Source organism: Oncorhynchus gorbuscha, linkage group LG03 (genome assembly GCF_021184085.1).
Source record: "Oncorhynchus gorbuscha isolate QuinsamMale2020 ecotype Even-year linkage group LG03, OgorEven_v1.0, whole genome shotgun sequence".
Lineage (NCBI taxonomy): Eukaryota > Metazoa > Chordata > Actinopteri > Salmoniformes > Salmonidae > Oncorhynchus > Oncorhynchus gorbuscha.
The window spans coordinates 63,081,025-63,098,624 of record NC_060175.1 but is presented as its reverse complement, the minus strand read 5'-3'; the positions used below and the strand labels follow the sequence as shown (position 1 = coordinate 63,098,624).

Below are 17,600 nucleotides of genomic sequence, written 5' to 3'. Positions count from 1 at the left end.
ATCGTTGTTCGTGGCAGTTAGAATTGCTCCTACATTCTTCAGTTTATCTAAAATAATAAATGTTGTGCGACGTTGAACCAACAAGTGCATATGAAAATAGATTTGCAGTCCTTCGCCAAAACCATTCAGCCATCCTTGTCCTGCGCCCAAGAGGTGATAGTTGGCGTTCCGACCAGTGGCCCAAGATCTGCCTGTCTGAGCTTGTTCAAGGATCTGCAAAAGGGCTCATCCGGGATTTGAACCCGGGACCTCTCGCACCCTAAGCGAGAATCATACCCCTAGACCAACGAGCCTTATGCCCATACTTTTTTCTTGCCCATACTTTTTTCTTACCCCTCTTTCTGCAGCAATGTCAGTGAAGATATCGATTGACGTGTCCACGGTGCTTGGAACGATTGAACATCATGTGAGTGTTTTGTGCTTTACTTGTGAGCATGACAGTCTTCCAAACTCTTGACCATGCTTCAGTTCAAATCTTCTGTAGTTCATCTGTTGTGTCTTTCACATTCTGTCTTCTTCAGTCGCGACAGCTAACTGATGACGAGTTTTTATAAATGAATATAGTGCAAAATGAGATCAAATCATTTTTTAAAGGAAAAAATGAAAAAATAAGACTTCAAAAAGAATGGAACTCGTTTATTTTGAGTCAAATGAAGCAAAGGTACGTGAATCAAAGTAAATTAATGTTGAAAATACCCATTCAAATAGATCAGTTTTCAAGTAGAGAGATTGAGACTCAGCGTATCCGTCTCCATCCTCCACAACTGCCTATGTTACCCCTCCATATCTGCAGTGAAAGATGGTGGACCTAGATCGGTTTTTGTCAAACCATGAGACATACCTATAATCGGTCTTCTCATAAACATCTCTAGCTTCGGAACCGTTTGACCTACAATTTCGCATGACCACTCTCTGGAAAGGGGAGACCCTCACGAACACGGTGGTATTCTCGATTTTTCTCTACATCCCCCACAAGTGTCAGGAGACTCGTCTGAAGTCAGAACAGTCTATGTGCCAACTTCTGTTTGTAGAATCCAAAATCTTTGGGCTTCAAAGTAATGTGACCCACTTGTCGCAATGTTCTCCGTTTTGCCCTACTTTCCCCACAAGTGTCACAGGCCTAATCTGAAGGTAACCTGTACTGATTAAAATGATATATGTTTTAACCAGGGACCTCTCGCAACCTAAGCCATAATCATACACCTAAACCAACGATGCGTTTGGTCAAAGAATGATCACTTTCCACAAAAATGACGGTCAAGATATGAGTCGATGTCTCCATGTTGCTAATAACCTGCACATAGCATTGGTGGTATAGTGGTGAGCATAGCTGCCTTCCAAGCAGTTGACCCGGGTTCGATTCCCGGCCAATGCAGAGCATGAGAACTTCATTTGTTTTAGGGGCTGGATGTCATTTCAAGTGTATTACATTTGAATCATTATCGTTGTTCGTGGCAGTTAGAATTGCTCCTACATTCTTCAGTTTATCTAAAATAATAAATGTTGTGCGACGTTGAACCAACAAGTGCATATGAAAATAGATTTGCAGTCCTTCGCCAAAACCATTCAGCCATCCTTGTCCTGCGCCCAAGAGGTGATAGTTGGCGTTCCGACCAGTGGCCCAAGATCTGCCTGTCTGAGCTTGTTCAAGGATCTGCAAAAGGGCTCATCCGGGATTTGAACCCGGGACCTCTCGCACCCTAAGCGAGAATCATACCCCTAGACCAACGAGCCTTATATGCCCATACTTTTTTTCTTTCTTTCTGCAGCAATGTCAGTGAAGATATCGATTGACGTGTCCACGGTGCTTGGAACGATTGAACATCATGTGAGTGTTTTGTGCTTTACTTGTGAGCATGACAGTCTTCCAAACTCTTGACCATGCTTCAGTTCAAATCTTCTGTAGTTCATCTGTTGTGTCTTTCACATTCTGTCTTCTTCAGTCGCGACAGCTAACTGATGACGAGTTTTTATAAATGAATATAGTGCAAAATGAGATCAAATCATTTTTTAAAGAAAAAAATGAAAAAATAAGACTTCAAAAAGAATGGAACTCGTTTATTTTGAGTCAAATGAAGCAAAGGTACGTGAATCAAAGTAAATTAATGTTGAAAATACCCATTCAAATAGATCAGTTTTCAAGTAGAGAGATTGAGACTCAGCGTATCCGTCTCCATCCTCCACAACTGCCTATGTTACCCCTCCATATCTGCAGTGAAAGATGGTGGACCTAGATCGGTTTTTGTCAAACCATGAGACATACCTATAATCGGTCTTCTCACATAAACATCTCTAGCTTCGGAACCGTTTGACCTACAATTTCGCATGACCACTCTCTGGAAAGGGGAGACCCTCACGAACACGGTGGTATTCTCGATTTTTCTCTACATCCCCCACAAGTGTCAGGAGACTCGTCTGAAGTCAGAACAGTCTATGTGCCAACTTCTGTTTGTAGAATCCAAAATCTTTGGGCTTCAAAGTAATGTGACCCACTTGTCGCAATGTTCTCCGTTTTGCCCTACTTTCCCCACAAGTGTCACAGGCCTAATCTGAAGGTAACCTGTACTGATTAAAATGATATATGTTTTAACCAGGGACCTCTCGCAACCTAAGCCATAATCATACACCTAAACCAACGATGCGTTTGGTCAAAGAATGATCACTTTCCACAAAAATGACGGTCAAGATATGAGTCGATGTCTCCATGTTGCTAATAACCTGCACATAGCATTGGTGGTATAGTGGTGAGCATAGCTGCCTTCCAAGCAGTTGACCCGGGTTCGATTCCCGGCCAATGCAGAGCATGAGAACTTCATTAGTTTTAGGGGCTGGATGTCATTTCAAGTGTATTACATTTGAATCATTATCGTTGTTCGTGGCAGTTAGAATTGCTCCTACATTCTTCAGTTTATCTAAAATAATAAATGTTGTGCGACGTTGAACCAACAAGTGCATATGAAAATAGATTTGCAGTCCTTCGCCAAAACCATTCAGCCATCCTTGTCCTGCGCCCAAGAGGTGATAGTTGGCGTTCCGACCAGTGGCCCAAGATCTGCCTGTCTGAGCTTGTTCAAGGATCTGCAAAAGGGCTCATCCGGGATTTGAACCCGGGACCTCTCGCACCCTAAGCGAGAATCATACCCCTAGACCAACGAGCCTTATGCCCATACTTTTTTTCTTTCTTTCTGCAGCAATGTCAGTGAAGATATCGATTGACGTGTCCACGGTGCTTGGAACGATTGAACATCATGTGAGTGTTTTGTGCTTTACTTGTGAGCATGACAGTCTTCCAAACTCTTGACCATGCTTCAGTTCAAATCTTCTGTAGTTCATCTGTTGTGTCTTTCACATTCTGTCTTCTTCAGTCGCGACAGCTAACTGATGACGAGTTTTTATAAATGAATATAGTGCAAAATGAGATCAAATCATTTTTTAAAGGAAAAATGAAAAAATAAGACTTCAAAAAGAATGGAACTCGTTTATTTTGAGTCAAATGAAGCAAAGGTACGTGAATCAAAGTAAATTAATGTTGAAAATACCCATTCAAATAGATCAGTTTTCAAGTAGAGAGATTGAGACTCAGCGTATCCGTCTCCATCCTCCACAACTGCCTATGTTACCCCTCCATATCTGCAGTGAAAGATGGTGGACCTAGATCGTTTTTGTCAAACCATGAGACATACCTATAATCGGTCTTCTCACATAAACATCTCTAGCTTCGGAACCGTTTGACCTACAATTTCGCATGACCACTCTCTGGAAAGGGGAGACCCTCACGAACACGGTGGTATTCTCGATTTTTCTCTACATCCCCCACAAGTGTCAGGAGACTCGTCTGAAGTCAGAACAGTCTATGTGCCAACTTCTGTTTGTAGAATCCAAAATCTTTGGGCTTCAAAGTAATGTGACCCACTTGTCGCAATGTTCTCCGTTTTGCCCTACTTTCCCCACAAGTGTCACAGGCCTAATCTGAAGGTAACCTGTACTGATTAAAATGATATATGTTTTAACCAGGGACCTCTCGCAACCTAAGCCATAATCATACACCTAAACCAACGATGCGTTTGGTCAAAGAATGATCACTTTCCACAAAAATGACGGTCAAGATATGAGTCGATGTCTCCATGTTGCTAATAACCTGCACATAGCATTGGTGGTATAGTGGTGAGCATAGCTGCCTTCCAAGCAGTTGACCCGGGTTCGATTCCCGGCCAATGCAGAGCATGAGAACTTCATTTGTTTTAGGGGCTGGATGTCATTTCAAGTGTATTACATTTGAATCATTATCGTTGTTCGTGGCAGTTAGAATTGCTCCTACATTCTTCAGTTTATCTAAAATAATAAAATGTTGTGCGACGTTGAACCAACAAGTGCATATGAAAATAGATTTGCAGTCCTTCGCCAAAACCATTCAGCCATCCTTGTCCTGCGCCCAAGAGGTGATAGTTGGCATTCCGACCAGTGGCCCAAGATCTGCCTGTCTGAGCTTGTTCAAGGATCTGCAAAAGGGCTCATCCGGGATTTGAACCCGGGACCTCTCGCACCCTAAGCGAGAATCATACCCCTAGACCAACGAGCCTTATGCCCATACTTTCTTTCTTTCTGCAGCAATGTCAGTGAAGATATCGATTGACGTGTCCACGGTGCTTGGAACGATTGAACATCATGTGAGTGTTTTGTGCTTTACTTGTGAGCATGACAGTCTTCCAAACTCTTGACCATGCTTCAGTTCAAATCTTCTGTAGTTCATCTGTTGTGTCTTTCACATTCTGTCTTCTTCAGTCGCGACAGCTAACTGATGACGAGTTTTTATAAATGAATATAGTGCAAAATGAGATCAAATCATTTTTTAAAGGAAAAAATGAAAAAATAAGACTTCAAAAAGAATGGAACTCGTTTATTTTGAGTCAAATGAAGCAAAGGTACGTGAATCAAAGTAAATTAATGTTGAAAATACCCATTCAAATAGATCAGTTTTCAAGTAGAGAGATTGAGACTCAGCGTATCCGTCTCCATCCTCCACAACTGCCTATGTTACCCCTCCATATCTGCAGTGAAAGATGGTGGACCTAGATCGGTTTTTGTCAAACCATGAGACATACCTATAATCGGTCTTCTCACATAAACATCTCTAGCTTCGGAACCGTTTGACCTACAATTTCGCATGACCACTCTCTGGAAAGGGGAGACCCTCACGAACACGGTGGTATTCTCGATTTTTCTCTACATCCCCCACAAGTGTCAGGAGACTCGTCTGAAGTCAGAACAGTCTATGTGCCAACTTCTGTTTGTAGAATCCAAAATCTTTGGGCTTCAAAGTAATGTGACCCACTTGTCGCAATGTTCTCCGTTTTGCCCTACTTTCCCCACAAGTGTCACAGGCCTAATCTGAAGGTAACCTGTACTGATTAAAATGATATATGTTTTAACCAGGGACCTCTCGCAACCTAAGCCATAATCATACACCTAAACCAACGATGCGTTTGGTCAAAGAATGATCACTTTCCACAAAAATGACGGTCAAGATATGAGTCGATGTCTCCATGTTGCTAATAACCTGCACATAGCATTGGTGGTATAGTGGTGAGCATAGCTGCCTTCCAAGCAGTTGACCCGGGTTCGATTCCCGGCCAATGCAGAGCATGAGAACTTCATTTGTTTTAGGGGCTGGATGTCATTTCAAGTGTATTACATTTGAATCATTATCGTTGTTCGTGGCAGTTAGAATTGCTCCTACATTCTTCAGTTTATCTAAAATAATAAATGTTGTGCGACGTTGAACCAACAAGTGCATATGAAAATAGATTTGCAGTCCTTCGCCAAAACCATTCAGCCATCCTTGTCCTGCGCCCAAGAGGTGATAGTTGGCGTTCCGACCAGTGGCCCAAGATCTGCCTGTCCCAAGATCTGCCTGTCTGAGCTTGTTCAAGGATCTGCAAAAGGGCTCATCCGGGATTTGAACCCGGGACCTCTCGCACCCTAAGCGAGAATCATACCCCTAGACCAACGAGCCTTATGCCCATACTTTCTTTCTTTCTGCAGCAATGTCAGTGAAGATATCGATTGACGTGTCCACGGTGCTTGGAACGATTGAACATCATGTGAGTGTTTTGTGCTTTACTTGTGAGCATGACAGTCTTCCAAACTCTTGACCATGCTTCAGTTCAAATCTTCTGTAGTTCATCTGTTGTGTCTTTCACATTCTGTCTTCTTCAGTCGCGACAGCTAACTGATGACGAGTTTTTATAAATGAATATAGTGCAAAATGAGATCAAATCATTTTTTAAAGGAAAAAATGAAAAAATAAGACTTCAAAAAGAATGGAACTCGTTTATTTTGAGTCAAATGAAGCAAAGGTACGTGAATCAAAGTAAATTAATGTTGAAAATACCCATTCAAATAGATCAGTTTTCAAGTAGAGAGATTGAGACTCAGCGTATCCGTCTCCATCCTCCACAACTGCCTATGTTACCCCTCCATATCTGCAGTGAAAGATGGTGGACCTAGATCGGTTTTTGTCAAACCATGAGACATACCTATAATCGGTCTTCTCACATAAACATCTCTAGCTTCGGAACCGTTTGACCTACAATTTCGCATGACCACTCTCTGGAAAGGGGAGACCCTCACGAACACGGTGGTATTCTCGATTTTTCTCTACATCCCCCACAAGTGTCAGGAGACTCGTCTGAAGTCAGAACAGTCTATGTGCCAACTTCTGTTTGTAGAATCCAAAATCTTTGGGCTTCAAAGTAATGTGACCCACTTGTCGCAATGTTCTCCGTTTTGCCCTACTTTCCCCACAAGTGTCACAGGCCTAATCTGAAGGTAACCTGTACTGATTAAAATGATATATGTTTTAACCAGGGACCTCTCGCAACCTAAGCCATAATCATACACCTAAACCAACGATGCGTTTGGTCAAAGAATGATCACTTTCCACAAAAATGACGGTCAAGATATGAGTCGATGTCTCCATGTTGCTAATAACCTGCACATAGCATTGGTGGTATAGTGGTGAGCATAGCTGCCTTCCAAGCAGTTGACCCGGGTTCGATTCCCGGCCAATGCAGAGCATGAGAACTTCATTAGTTTTAGGGGCTGGATGTCATTTCAAGTGTATTACATTTGAATCATTATCGTTGTTCGTGGCAGTTAGAATTGCTCCTACATTCTTCAGTTTATCTAAAATAATAAATGTTGTGCGACGTTGAACCAACAAGTGCATATGAAAATAGATTTGCAGTCCTTCGCCAAAACCATTCAGCCATCCTTGTCCTGCGCCCAAGAGGTGATAGTTGGCGTTCCGACCAGTGGCCCAAGATCTGCCTGTCTGAGCTTGTTCAAGGATCTGCAAAGGGCTCATCCGGGATTTGAACCCGGGACCTCTCGCACCCTAAGCGAGAATCATACCCCTAGACCAACGAGCCTTATGCCCATAGTTTTTTTCTTTCTTTCTGCAGCAATGTCAGTGAAGATATCGATTGACGTGTCCACGGTGCTTGGAACGATTGAACATCATGTGAGTGTTTTGTGCTTTACTTGTGAGCATGACAGTCTTCCAAACTCTTGACCATGCTTCAGTTCAAATCTTCTGTAGTTCATCTGTTGTGTCTTTCACATTCTGTCTTCTTCAGTCGCGACAGCTAACTGATGACGAGTTTTTATAAATGAATATAGTGCAAAATGAGATCAAATCATTTTTTTAAGGAAAAATGAAAAAATAAGACTTCAAAAAGAATGGAACTCGTTTATTTTGAGTCAAATGAAGCAAAGGTACGTGAATCAAAGTAAATTAATGTTGAAAATACCCATTCAAATAGATCAGTTTTCAAGTAGAGAGATTGAGACTCAGCGTATCCGTCTCCATCCTCCACAACTGCCTATGTTACCCCTCCATATCTGCAGTGAAAGATGGTGGACCTAGATCGGTTTTTGTCAAACCATGAGACATACCTATAATCGGTCTTCTCACATAAACATCTCTAGCTTCGGAACCGTTTGACCTACAATTTCGCATGACCACTCTCTGGAAAGGGGAGACCCTCACGAACACGGTGGTATTCTCGATTTTTCTCTACATCCCCCACAAGTGTCAGGAGACTCGTCTGAAGTCAGAACAGTCTATGTGCCAACTTCTGTTTGTAGAATCCAAAATCTTTGGGCTTCAAAGTAATGTGACCCACTTGTCGCAATGTTCTCCGTTTTGCCCTACTTTCCCCACAAGTGTCACAGGCCTAATCTGAAGGTAACCTGTACTGATTAAAATGATATATGTTTTAACCAGGGACCTCTCGCAACCTAAGCCATAATCATACACCTAAACCAACGATGCGTTTGGTCAAAGAATGATCACTTTCCACAAAAATGACGGTCAAGATATGAGTCGATGTCTCCATGTTGCTAATAACCTGCACATAGCATTGGTGGTATAGTGGTGAGCATAGCTGCCTTCCAAGCAGTTGACCCGGGTTCGATTCCCGGCCAATGCAGAGCATGAGAACTTCATTTGTTTAGGGGCTGGATGTCATTTCAAGTGTATTACATTTGAATCATTATCGTTGTTCGTGGCAGTTAGAATTGCTCCTACATTCTTCAGTTTATCTAAAATAATAAATGTTGTGCGACGTTGAACCAACAAGTGCATATGAAAATAGATTTGCAGTCCTTCGCCAAAACCATTCAGCCATCCTTGTCCTGCGCCCAAGAGGTGATAGTTGGCGTTCCGACCAGTGGCCCAAGATCTGCCTGTCTGAGCTTGTTCAAGGATCTGCAAAAGGGCTCATCCGGGATTTGAACCCGGGACCTCTCGCACCCTAAGCGAGAATCATACCCCTAGACCAACGAGCCTTATAGACCAACGAGCCTTATTCCCATAGTTTTTTCTTTCTTTCTGCAGCAATGTCAGTGAAGATATCGATTGACGTGTCCACGGTGCTTGGAACGATTGAACATCATGTGAGTGTTTTGTGCTTTACTTGTGAGCATGACAGTCTTCCAAACTCTTGACCATGCTTCAGTTCAAATCTTCTGTAGTTCATCTGTTGTGTCTTTCACATTCTGTCTTCTTCAGTCGCGACAGCTAACTGATGACGAGTTTTTATAAATGAATATAGTGCAAAATGAGATCAAATCATTTTTTAAGGAAAAAATGAAAAATAAGACTTCAAAAAGAATGGAACTCGTTTATTTTGAGTCAAATGAAGCAAAGGTACGTGAATCAAAGTAAATTAATGTTGAAAATACCCATTCAAATAGATCAGTTTTCAAGTAGAGAGATTGAGACTCAGCGTATCCGTCTCCATCCTCCACAACTGCCTATGTTACCCCTCCATATCTGCAGTGAAAGATGGTGGACCTAGATCGGTTTTTTGTCAAACCATGAGACATACCTATAATCGGTCTTCTCACATAAACATCTCTAGCTTCGGAACCGTTTGACCTACAATTTCGCATGACCACTCTCTGGAAAGGGGAGACCCTCACGAACACGGTGGTATTCTCGATTTTTCTCTACATCCCCCACAAGTGTCAGGAGACTCGTCTGAAGTCAGAACAGTCTATGTGCCAACTTCTGTTTGTAGAATCCAAAATCTTTGGGCTTCAAAGTAATGTGACCCACTTGTCGCAATGTTCTCCGTTTTGCCCTACTTTCCCCACAAGTGTCACAGGCCTAATCTGAAGGTAACCTGTACTGATTAAAATGATATATGTTTTAACCAGGGACCTCTCGCAACCTAAGCCATAATCATACACCTAAACCAACGATGCGTTTGGTCAAAGAATGATCACTTTCCACAAAAATGACGGTCAAGATATGAGTCGATGTCTCCATGTTGCTAATAACCTGCACATAGCATTGGTGGTATAGTGGTGAGCATAGCTGCCTTCCAAGCAGTTGACCCGGGTTCGATTCCCGGCCAATGCAGAGCATGAGAACTTCATTTTTTTAGGGGCTGGATGTCATTTCAAGTGTATTACATTTGAATCATTATCGTTGTTCGTGGCAGTTAGAATTGCTCCTACATTCTTCAGTTTATCTAAAATAATAAATGTTGTGCGACGTTGAACCAACAAGTGCATATGAAAATAGATTTGCAGTCCTTCGCCAAAACCATTCAGCCATCCTTGTCCTGCGCCCAAGAGGTGATAGTTGGCGTTCCGACCAGTGGCCCAAGATCTGCCTGTCTGAGCTTGTTCAAGGATCTGCAAAAGGGCTCATCCGGGATTTGAACCCGGGACCTCTCGCACCCTAAGCGAGAATCATACCCCTAGACCAACGAGCCTTATGCCCATACTTTTTTTCTTTCTTTCTGCAGCAATGTCAGTGAAGATATCGATTGACGTGTCCACGGTGCTTGGAACGATTGAACATCATGTGAGTGTTTTGTGCTTTACTTGTGAGCATGACAGTCTTCCAAACTCTTGACCATGCTTCAGTTCAAATCTTCTGTAGTTCATCTGTTGTGTCTTTCACATTCTGTCTTCTTCAGTCGCGACAGCTAACTGATGACGAGTTTTTATAAATGAATATAGTGCAAAATGAGATCAAATCATTTTTTAAAGGAAAAATGAAAAAATAAGACTTCAAAAAGAATGGAACTCGTTTATTTTGAGTCAAATGAAGCAAAGGTACGTGAATCAAAGTAAATTAATGTTGAAAATACCCATTCAAATAGATCAGTTTTCAAGTAGAGAGATTGAGACTCAGCGTATCCGTCTCCATCCTCCACAACTGCCTATGTTACCCCTCCATATCTGCAGTGAAAGATGGTGGACCTAGATCGGTTTTTGTCAAACCATGAGACATACCTATAATCGGTCTTCTCATAAACATCTCTAGCTTCGGAACCGTTTGACCTACAATTTCGCATGACCACTCTCTGGAAAGGGGAGACCCTCACGAACACGGTGGTATTCTCGATTTTTCTCTACATCCCCCACAAGTGTCAGGAGACTCGTCTGAAGTCAGAACAGTCTATGTGCCAACTTCTGTTTGTAGAATCCAAAATCTTTGGGCTTCAAAGTAATGTGACCCACTTGTCGCAATGTTCTCCGTTTTGCCCTACTTTCCCCACAAGTGTCACAGGCCTAATCTGAAGGTAACCTGTACTGATTAAAATGATATATGTTTTAACCAGGGACCTCTCGCAACCTAAGCCATAATCATACACCTAAACCAACGATGCGTTTGGTCAAAGAATGATCACTTTCCACAAAAATGACGGTCAAGATATGAGTCGATGTCTCCATGTTGCTAATAACCTGCACATAGCATTGGTGGTATAGTGGTGAGCATAGCTGCCTTCCAAGCAGTTGACCCGGTTCGATTCCCGGCCAATGCAGAGCATGAGAACTTCTTTTGTTTTAGGGGCTGGATGTCATTTCAAGTGTATTACATTTGAATCATTATCGTTGTTCGTGGCAGTTAGAATTGCTCCTACATTCTTCAGTTTATCTAAAATAATAAATGTTGCGACGTTGAACCAACAAGTGCATATGAAAATAGATTTGCAGTCCTTCGCCAAAACCATTCAGCCATCCTTGTCCTGCGCCCAAGAGGTGATAGTTGGCGTTCCGACCAGTGGCCCAAGATCTGCCTGTCTGAGCTTGTTCAAGGATCTGCAAAAGGGCTCATCCGGGATTTGAACCCGGGACCTCTCGCACCCTAAGCGAGAATCATACCCCTAGACCAACGAGCCTTATGCCCATAGTTTTTTCTTTCTTTCTGCAGCAATGTCAGTGAAGATATCGATTGACGTGTCCACGGTGCTTGGAACGATTGAACATCATGTGAGTGTTTTGTGCTTTACTTGTGAGCATGACAGTCTTCCAAACTCTTGACCATGCTTCAGTTCAAATCTTCTGTAGTTCATCTGTTGTGTCTTTCACATTCTGTCTTCTTCAGTCGCGACAGCTAACTGATGACGAGTTTTTATAAATGAATATAGTGCAAAATGAGATCAAATCATTTTTTAAAGGAAAAAATGAAAAAATAAGACTTCAAAAAGAATGGAACTCGTTTATTTTGAGTCAAATGAAGCAAAGGTACGTGAATCAAAGTAAATTAATGTTGAAAATACCCATTCAAATAGATCAGTTTTCAAGTAGAGAGATTGAGACTCAGCGTATCCGTCTCCATCCTCCACAACTGCCTATGTTACCCCTCCATATCTGCAGTGAAAGATGGTGGACCTAGATCGTTTTTGTCAAACCATGAGACATACCTATAATCGGTCTTCTCACATAAACATCTCTAGCTTCGGAACCGTTTGACCTACAATTTCGCATGACCACTCTCTGGAAAGGGGAGACCCTCACGAACACGGTGGTATTCTCGATTTTTCTCTACATCCCCCACAAGTGTCAGGGGAGACTCGTCTGAAGTCAGAACAGTCTATGTGCCAACTTCTGTTTGTAGAATCCAAAATCTTTGGGCTTCAAAGTAATGTGACCCACTTGTCGCAATGTTCTCCGTTTTGCCCTACTTTCCCCACAAGTGTCACAGGCCTAATCTGAAGGTAACCTGTACTGATTAAAATGATATATGTTTTAACCAGGGACCTCTCGCAACCTAAGCCATAATCATACACCTAAACCAACGATGCGTTTGGTCAAAGAATGATCACTTTCCACAAAAATGACGGTCAAGATATGAGTCGATGTCTCCATGTTGCTAATAACCTGCACATAGCATTGGTGGTATAGTGGTGAGCATAGCTGCCTTCCAAGCAGTTGACCCGGGTTCGATTCCCGGCCAATGCAGAGCATGAGAACTTCATTTGTTTTAGGGGCTGGATGTCATTTCAAGTGTATTACATTTGAATCATTATCGTTGTTCGTGGCAGTTAGAATTGCTCCTACATTCTTCATTTTATCTAAAATAATAAATGTTGTGCGACGTTGAACCAACAAGTGCATATGAAAATAGATTTGCAGTCCTTCGCCAAAACCATTCAGCCATCCTTGTCCTGCGCCCAAGAGGTGATAGTTGGCGTTCCGACCAGTGGCCCAAGATCTGCCTGTCTGAGCTTGTTCAAGGATCTGCAAGGAAAAGGGCTCATCCGGGATTTGAACCCGGGACCTCTCGCACCCTAAGCGAGAATCATACCCCTAGACCAACGAGCCTTATGCCCATACTTTCTTTCTTTCTGCAGCAATGTCAGTGAAGATATCGATTGACGTGTCCACGGTGCTTGGAACGATTGAACATCATGTGAGTGTTTTGTGCTTTACTTGTGAGCATGACAGTCTTCCAAACTCTTGACCATGCTTCAGTTCAAATCTTCTGTAGTTCATCTGTTGTGTCTTTCACATTCTGTCTTCTTCAGTCGCGACAGCTAACTGATGACGAGTTTTTATAAATGAATATAGTGCAAAATGAGATCAAATCATTTTTTTAAGGAAAAAATGAAAAAATAAGACTTCAAAAAGAATGGAACTCGTTTATTTTGAGTCAAATGAAGCAAAGGTACGTGAATCAAAGTAAATTAATGTTGAAAATACCCATTCAAATAGATCAGTTTTCAAGTAGAGAGATTGAGACTCAGCGTATCCGTCTCCATCCTCCACAACTGCCTATGTTACCCCTCCATATCTGCAGTGAAAGATGGTGGACCTAGATCGGTTTTTGTCAAACCATGAGACATACCTATAATCGGTCTTCTCACATAAACATCTCTAGCTTCGGAACCGTTTGACCTACAATTTCGCATGACCACTCTCTGGAAAGGGGAGACCCTCACGAACACGGTGGTATTCTCGATTTTTCTCTACATCCCCCACAAGTGTCAGGAGACTCGTCTGAAGTCAGAACAGTCTATGTGCCAACTTCTGTTTGTAGAATCCAAAATCTTTGGGCTTCAAAGTAATGTGACCCACTTGTCGCAATGTTCTCCGTTTTGCCCTACTTTCCCCACAAGTGTCACAGGCCTAATCTGAAGGTAACCTGTACTGATTAAAATGATATATGTTTTAACCAGGGACCTCTCGCAACCTAAGCCATAATCATACACCTAAACCAACGATGCGTTTGGTCAAAGAATGATCACTTTCCACAAAAATGACGGTCAAGATATGAGTCGATGTCTCCATGTTGCTAATAACCTGCACATAGCATTGGTGGTATAGTGGTGAGCATAGCTGCCTTCCAAGCAGTTGACCCGGGTTCGATTCCCGGCCAATGCAGAGCATGAGAACTTCATTTTTTTAGGGGCTGGATGTCATTTCAAGTGTATTACATTTGAATCATTATCGTTGTTCGTGGCAGTTAGAATTGCTCCTACATTCTTCAGTTTATCTAAAATAATAAATGTTGTGCGACGTTGAACCAACAAGTGCATATGAAAATAGATTTGCAGTCCTTCGCCAAACATTCAGCCATCCACCATTCAGCCATCCTTGTCCTGCGCCCAAGAGGTGATAGTTGGCGTTCCGACCAGTGGCCCAAGATCTGCCTGTCTGAGCTTGTTCAAGGATCTGCAAAAGGGCTCATCCGGGATTTGAACCCGGGACCTCTCGCACCCTAAGCGAGAATCATACCCCTAGACCAACGAGCCTTATGCCCATTTTTTTTTCTTTCTTTCTGCAGCAATGTCAGTGAAGATATCGATTGACGTGTCCACGGTGCTTGGAACGATTGAACATCATGTGAGTGTTTTGTGCTTTACTTGTGAGCATGACAGTCTTCCAAACTCTTGACCATGCTTCAGTTCAAATCTTCTGTAGTTCATCTGTTGTGTCTTTCACATTCTGTCTTCTTCAGTCGCGACAGCTAACTGATGACGAGTTTTTATAAATGAATATAGTGCAAAATGAGATCAAATCATTTTTTAAAGGAAAAAATGAAAAAATAAGACTTCAAAAAGAATGGAACTCGTTTATTTTGAGTCAAATGAAGCAAAGGTACGTGAATCAAAGTAAATTAATGTTGAAAATACCCATTCAAATAGATCAGTTTTCAAGTAGAGAGATTGAGACTCAGCGTATCCGTCTCCATCCTCCACAACTGCCTATGTTACCCCTCCATATCTGCAGTGAAAGATGGTGGACCTAGATCGGTTTTTGTCAAACCATGAGACATACCTATAATCGGTCTTCTCACATAAACATCTCTAGCTTCGGAACCGTTTGACCTACAATTTCGCATGACCACTCTCTGGAAAGGGGAGACCCTCACGAACACGGTGGTATTCTCGATTTTTCTCTACATCCCCCACAAGTGTCAGGAGACTCGTCTGAAGTCAGAACAGTCTATGTGCCAACTTCTGTTTGTAGAATCCAAAATCTTTGGGCTTCAAAGTAATGTGACCCACTTGTCGCAATGTTCTCCGTTTTGCCCTACTTTCCCCACAAGTGTCACAGGCCTAATCTGAAGGTAACCTGTACTGATTAAAATGATATATGTTTTAACCAGGGACCTCTCGCAACCTAAGCCATAATCATACACCTAAACCAACGATGCGTTTGGTCAAAGAATGATCACTTTCCACAAAAATGACGGTCAAGATATGAGTCGATGTCTCCATGTTGCTAATAACCTGCACATAGCATTGGTGGTATAGTGGTGAGCATAGCTGCCTTCCAAGCAGTTGACCCGGGTTCGATTCCCGGCCAATGCAGAGCATGAGAACTTCATTTGTTTTAGGGGCTGGATGTCATTTCAAGTGTATTACATTTGAATCATTATCGTTGTTCGTGGCAGTTAGAATTGCTCCTACATTCTTCAGTTTATCTAAAATAATAAATGTTGTGCGACGTTGAACCAACAAGTGCATATGAAAATAGATTTGCAGTCCTTCGCCAAAACCATTCAGCCATCCTTGTCCTGCGCCCAAGAGGTGATAGTTGGCGTTCCGACCAGTGGCCCAAGATCTGCCTGTCTGAGCTTGTTCAAGGATCTGCAAAAGGGCTCATCCGGGATTTGAACCCGGGACCTCTCGCACCCTAAGCGAGAATCATACCCCTAGACCAACGAGCCTTATGCCCATAGCCTTTTTTTTCTTTCTTTCTGCAGCAATGTCAGTGAAGATATCGATTGACGTGTCCACGGTGCTTGGAACGATTGAACATCATGTGAGTGTTTTGTGCTTTACTTGTGAGCATGACAGTCTTCCAAACTCTTGACCATGCTTCAGTTCAAATCTTCTGTAGTTCATCTGTTGTGTCTTTCACATTCTGTCTTCTTCAGTCGCGACAGCTAACTGATGACGAGTTTTTATAAATGAATATAGTGCAAAATGAGATCAAATCATTTTTTAAAGGAAAAATGAAAAAATAAGACTTCAAAAAGAATGGAACTCGTTTATTTTGAGTCAAATGAAGCAAAGGTACGTGAATCAAAGTAAATTAATGTTGAAAATACCCATTCAAATAGATCAGTTTTCAAGTAGAGATTGAGACTCAGCGTATCCGTCTCCATCCTCCACAACTGCCTATGTTACCCCTCCATATCTGCAGTGAAAGATGGTGGACCTAGATCGGTTTTTGTCAAACCATGAGACATACCTATAATCGGTCTTCTCACATAAACATCTCTAGCTTCGGAACCGTTTGACCTACAATTTCGCATGACCACTCTCTGGAAAGGGGAGACCCTCACGAACACGGTGGTATTCTCGATTTTTCTCTACATCCCCCACAAGTGTCAGGAGACTCGTCTGAAGTCAGAACAGTCTATGTGCCAACTTCTGTTTGTAGAATCCAAAATCTTTGGGCTTCAAAGTAATGTGACCCACTTGTCGCAATGTTCTCCGTTTTGCCCTACTTTCCCCACAAGTGTCACAGGCCTAATCTGAAGGTAACCTGTACTGATTAAAATGATATATGTTTTAACCAGGGACCTCTCGCAACCTAAGCCATAATCATACACCTAAACCAACGATGCGTTTGGTCAAAGAATGATCACTTTCCACAAAAATGACGGTCAAGATATGAGTCGATGTCTCCATGTTGCTAATAACCTGCACATAGCATTGGTGGTATAGTGGTGAGCATAGCTGCCTTCCAAGCAGTTGACCCGGGTTCGATTCCCGGCCAATGCAGAGCATGAGAACTTCATTTGTTTTAGGGGCTGGATGTCATTTCAAGTGTATTACATTTGAATCATTATCGTTGTTCGTGGCAGTTAGAATTGCTCCTACATTCTTCAGTTTATCTAAAATAATAAATGTTGTGCGACGTTGAACCAACAAGTGCATATGAAAATAGATTTGCAGTCCTTCGCCAAAACCATTCAGCCATCCTTGTCCTGCGCCCAAGAGGTGATAGTTGGCGTTCCGACCAGTGGCCCAAGATCTGCCTGTCTGAGCTTGTTCAAGGATCTGCAAAAGGGCTCATCCGGGATTTGAACCCGGGACCTCTCGCACCCTAAGCGAGAATCATACCCCTAGACCAACGAGCCTTATGCCCATACTTTCTTTCTTTCTGCAGCAATGTCAGTGAAGATATCGATTGACGTGTCCACGGTGCTTGGAACGATTGAACATCATGTGAGTGTTTTGTGCTTTACTTGTGAGCATGACAGTCTTCCAAACTCTTGACCATGCTTCAGTTCAAATCTTCTGTAGTTCATCTGTTGTGTCTTTCACATTCTGTCTTCT

The 17,600-nt window shown here is 42.4% G+C and overlaps 25 non-coding genes across 25 annotated transcripts; 12 read left to right on the top strand and 13 right to left on the bottom strand.

The window, feature by feature from the left end:
* Positions 1-221: 221 nt before the first annotated feature.
* On the bottom strand, positions 222-293 carry trnap-agg. Its single transcript has one exon. It is a non-coding gene; the product is annotated as a tRNA-Pro (tRNA).
* A 1,010-nt stretch (positions 294-1,303) lies between these two features.
* trnag-ucc lies at positions 1,304-1,375 on the top strand. Its single transcript has one exon. It is a non-coding gene; the product is annotated as a tRNA-Gly (tRNA).
* A 287-nt stretch (positions 1,376-1,662) lies between these two features.
* On the bottom strand, positions 1,663-1,734 carry trnap-agg. The gene has a single exon. It is a non-coding gene; the product is annotated as a tRNA-Pro (tRNA).
* Positions 1,735-2,727: 993 nt separating this feature from the next.
* Positions 2,728-2,799, top strand: trnag-ucc. The gene has a single exon. It is a non-coding gene; the product is annotated as a tRNA-Gly (tRNA).
* Positions 2,800-3,086: 287 nt separating this feature from the next.
* On the bottom strand, positions 3,087-3,158 carry trnap-agg. The gene has a single exon. It is a non-coding gene; the product is annotated as a tRNA-Pro (tRNA).
* Positions 3,159-4,147: 989 nt separating this feature from the next.
* On the top strand, positions 4,148-4,219 carry trnag-ucc. Its single transcript has one exon. It is a non-coding gene; the product is annotated as a tRNA-Gly (tRNA).
* A 288-nt stretch (positions 4,220-4,507) lies between these two features.
* On the bottom strand, positions 4,508-4,579 carry trnap-agg. The gene has a single exon. It is a non-coding gene; the product is annotated as a tRNA-Pro (tRNA).
* A 987-nt stretch (positions 4,580-5,566) lies between these two features.
* Positions 5,567-5,638, top strand: trnag-ucc. Its single transcript has one exon. It is a non-coding gene; the product is annotated as a tRNA-Gly (tRNA).
* Positions 5,639-5,941: 303 nt separating this feature from the next.
* Positions 5,942-6,013, bottom strand: trnap-agg. The gene has a single exon. It is a non-coding gene; the product is annotated as a tRNA-Pro (tRNA).
* A 987-nt stretch (positions 6,014-7,000) lies between these two features.
* trnag-ucc lies at positions 7,001-7,072 on the top strand. The gene has a single exon. It is a non-coding gene; the product is annotated as a tRNA-Gly (tRNA).
* A 286-nt stretch (positions 7,073-7,358) lies between these two features.
* trnap-agg lies at positions 7,359-7,430 on the bottom strand. Its single transcript has one exon. It is a non-coding gene; the product is annotated as a tRNA-Pro (tRNA).
* A 990-nt stretch (positions 7,431-8,420) lies between these two features.
* trnag-ucc lies at positions 8,421-8,492 on the top strand. Its single transcript has one exon. It is a non-coding gene; the product is annotated as a tRNA-Gly (tRNA).
* Positions 8,493-8,778: 286 nt separating this feature from the next.
* Positions 8,779-8,850, bottom strand: trnap-agg. The gene has a single exon. It is a non-coding gene; the product is annotated as a tRNA-Pro (tRNA).
* A 1,006-nt stretch (positions 8,851-9,856) lies between these two features.
* On the top strand, positions 9,857-9,928 carry trnag-ucc. The gene has a single exon. It is a non-coding gene; the product is annotated as a tRNA-Gly (tRNA).
* Positions 9,929-10,214: 286 nt separating this feature from the next.
* Positions 10,215-10,286, bottom strand: trnap-agg. Its single transcript has one exon. It is a non-coding gene; the product is annotated as a tRNA-Pro (tRNA).
* Positions 10,287-11,274: 988 nt separating this feature from the next.
* Positions 11,275-11,345, top strand: trnag-ucc. Its single transcript has one exon. It is a non-coding gene; the product is annotated as a tRNA-Gly (tRNA).
* A 285-nt stretch (positions 11,346-11,630) lies between these two features.
* Positions 11,631-11,702, bottom strand: trnap-agg. Its single transcript has one exon. It is a non-coding gene; the product is annotated as a tRNA-Pro (tRNA).
* A 991-nt stretch (positions 11,703-12,693) lies between these two features.
* On the top strand, positions 12,694-12,765 carry trnag-ucc. Its single transcript has one exon. It is a non-coding gene; the product is annotated as a tRNA-Gly (tRNA).
* A 291-nt stretch (positions 12,766-13,056) lies between these two features.
* Positions 13,057-13,128, bottom strand: trnap-agg. Its single transcript has one exon. It is a non-coding gene; the product is annotated as a tRNA-Pro (tRNA).
* Positions 13,129-14,115: 987 nt separating this feature from the next.
* On the top strand, positions 14,116-14,187 carry trnag-ucc. Its single transcript has one exon. It is a non-coding gene; the product is annotated as a tRNA-Gly (tRNA).
* Positions 14,188-14,486: 299 nt separating this feature from the next.
* On the bottom strand, positions 14,487-14,558 carry trnap-agg. Its single transcript has one exon. It is a non-coding gene; the product is annotated as a tRNA-Pro (tRNA).
* A 990-nt stretch (positions 14,559-15,548) lies between these two features.
* Positions 15,549-15,620, top strand: trnag-ucc. Its single transcript has one exon. It is a non-coding gene; the product is annotated as a tRNA-Gly (tRNA).
* Positions 15,621-15,907: 287 nt separating this feature from the next.
* trnap-agg lies at positions 15,908-15,979 on the bottom strand. The gene has a single exon. It is a non-coding gene; the product is annotated as a tRNA-Pro (tRNA).
* A 991-nt stretch (positions 15,980-16,970) lies between these two features.
* On the top strand, positions 16,971-17,042 carry trnag-ucc. The gene has a single exon. It is a non-coding gene; the product is annotated as a tRNA-Gly (tRNA).
* A 287-nt stretch (positions 17,043-17,329) lies between these two features.
* Positions 17,330-17,401, bottom strand: trnap-agg. The gene has a single exon. It is a non-coding gene; the product is annotated as a tRNA-Pro (tRNA).
* Positions 17,402-17,600: the final 199 nt, after the last annotated feature.